Consider the following 2,877-nt stretch of genomic DNA (forward strand, 5'->3'; position numbering starts at 1 on the left):
CTCCACGTTCCTCCGTGTTACGGATGAGTTCTCTGAATGCACAGCACGGTGTGGTGCGGCCAGATTTTTATAATGGGGTCAATATAACTTCATTAAGTATTATCCAATTAGAGCGCAGTAAGGATAGCCGACCTCATGAGAGTGCGGACCTCAGACGTTTGCAGGTTGCAGTCGGGTGCTCTGCTCATGAATCACGTCTGGGGAAAGACTCTCAGGGATGGTAGGTCGAACGTGTTTACCCTGGAGAAGACAGGGGACTCCTCCACCTGCCCTGTCGTAGCAATCGACTGGTACGTCGCCATCAGTAAGTATCTTTCTATAAGCCTAGATGGGGGTTTCTTGTTCCGATCGACCTCGAGGGAAGTTGAGGTCCTGGCGGAACAACCGTCATCCGCCGCAGTTAACACCTCCTTCCGCAGGTATCTCCGGAAACTCGGCATCGATGAGGGTGAAACTCTCCACGGATGTCGAGCGGGATGTGCCATCTCCCTTAATATGGCAGGCGCGTCGGAAGGCGAAGTGATGGGCCACGTCGGATGGTTTACAAAACAGACAGCCTCCCACTACATGAAGATAGCGAAAGTAACACAGCCAGGTGGTCCAGCCACTAGGCCAGCGGCAGAGGAGGTCCAGGAGGCAGTCAAATCGTATGAAGAGAACAACGAACTGCTGGGATTAACGAAAGCCTTCTGAAGTGCGGGCAGGAGGAGAGCTCCGACAACGTGAATGTAGTGAAAATTGTAATTAGCGAAGCCTCGTGGTCGTACAAAATGTGATAATTGTTTGAAAATAACTGAATATTTAATGTGGTAACTTTAGTAGGGGAGAACATTTGGCTTGAGTCGTGACTTCGAGAACGGGGTAGACCAAGTAACTGTAGTGAAGGTAACCAAGGAATCGTAATATTAACCCTAAACAGTACACCTGGGGTCCGCGCGGACCCCAGCACTATATATTCTGTAATATCTTTTTTGTTTCTAAAGATTTTTTTCTGAAATTTTAGGTAATTGTCACTCACAAAGTTGTCTCTCAATACAGTGCAGAAAACTCCGTTTCTACCATTTATAAAAAAATTATATCTGATTTTCTTTTGGGGTCCGCGCGGACCCCAGCCGGCTTTCGATCATAATGGATACACTGGCGTCCTTATACATTACCTTATTTCCGTTTTTATATGTTTTTATGCACTCATCGTATGTCTACCAAGTTTTCAGAGAATGGTGTAGTAATAGAATTAAATTTTAATAACGTCGGTATAATTATGACGTCATATGACGTCAGAGCTAATAATATAGTCCACCATATTGGATTTTGACCAATGACGTCATCAAATTAGCATATTATATGCATATTAAATGATTTAACTTATATTTAATTACGTAAGATGATATTAATGTTGGAAAAGAAGTGTAATTTAATATAAAACTCAGAAAATTTTTATGTTTAAACCAAAATTACTTCTATCTTCAAAAAAACTGCCTGCTAGAAACCCGTTGCCATGGCAACACAAAAAACATCAACTTACTAGTATTAAACTGATATGAACTTTTTTCCAGAGACATTTCAGGAAAGGTCTCCAAATTTGATACTTCTAGCGCAAGCCGTTTAGCCGCTATCTGAGATCAAAGTTGGGCCTCAAAAGCCCCTTCAGTCTGAAATGGGCTTAAAAATCGGGTATTTCTTCTTGTCTTCTTTTCTTCACCAAAAAATAGAAAAAGTTCAAAATGTATGATTTTTGTATGTTATGTGGACACAGAGGTTCCCACATCAGTTTGCAAAACAATTGAGCTGGTAGCATGTTGATAATTTCTAAAAATTAGCAAAAAACTGTTCTGGGGTCCGCGCGGACCCCAGGTGTACAGATTAATCAGTCGGGGAAGGTGTACTGTTGAGGGTTAAGCATAAAGTTTTGGCCTCTACATGGATTTCTTAAAGACACCCTGAATTTCAAGTCGACGAGGATGGATGTAAACAAAAACAGCAAATTATCAAAAGGTGTTGAATCTGTGTTGAAGGCAAGGAGCGTTTCAGGAAGAAGTTTTGTCCTTGGATAAATAAATAAATAAATTTGTATACAATTCCTTTAAGTCTGACTTCTGACTCCCTCTTTACTGTTTAAAAGTCCCATTGAAAATCTGTCCAAGTTGTATGAAAAAGTTTTTTTTTTACTTATCCTTGATTTCTATTGTTGTTATGGTCCAGTCACTTGCTTTGGACAGACATCTTACAATAACTAATGTCCTGTAGAGCAAAGAAACTACAAAAAGGTATAAAGGTTTCAGTAAAAAGCTATGATGCTGATGATTACGAGTGAAAAAGTAGCAAAGGCATACTTACATGTTTAGCTGGAAGACACTAGTTACATATCCATGCGTTGTTACTCCACAAAAGTTGCGTCTGTCCTTTAAATCTACAAGGAATGTCGCCAAAAAAAGTTCTCCCTTTGTCGCTAAAAAAAGGCTAATCGCAAGTAACTCACACCGCAGAATCCAGACACTTTCACTTTATTGGCGACGCCTGGGAGGAAGCATTTGTGCAAGTACTATGATCGCTTTGAAAGAATTTCAAAAATTGCACGAATGCATTCCCTAGGGAATTGCTTTTGCGGTAACCTTCGGCCATGTGGTCTTTGGATCGAGAAGTAAACCTTAGCTAAGGCATTTGTTCCTTTTTGCACAGAGAATAGCTATCTTTACTGATCTTGATCTTTTCTTTTTTTCTATCAAGAGAAACTCCTTTAGTTGTCGAAGAAATAGGAGCGATATATCCAAGCTTTATATTTCAAATATGCTGTTCTTTAAAATATATCGGCGTGTGATCACATGTGAACGCAATTATATATGATTCTAGAGCTAACAAAATAGTATACCTACTAGT

The sequence above is a fragment of the Branchiostoma belcheri genome, unplaced genomic scaffold (assembly GCF_001625305.1).
Source record: "Branchiostoma belcheri isolate BF01 breed outbred unplaced genomic scaffold, Haploidv18h27 scaffold238, whole genome shotgun sequence".
In the NCBI taxonomy this organism is placed as follows: domain Eukaryota; kingdom Metazoa; phylum Chordata; class Leptocardii; order Amphioxiformes; family Branchiostomatidae; genus Branchiostoma; species Branchiostoma belcheri.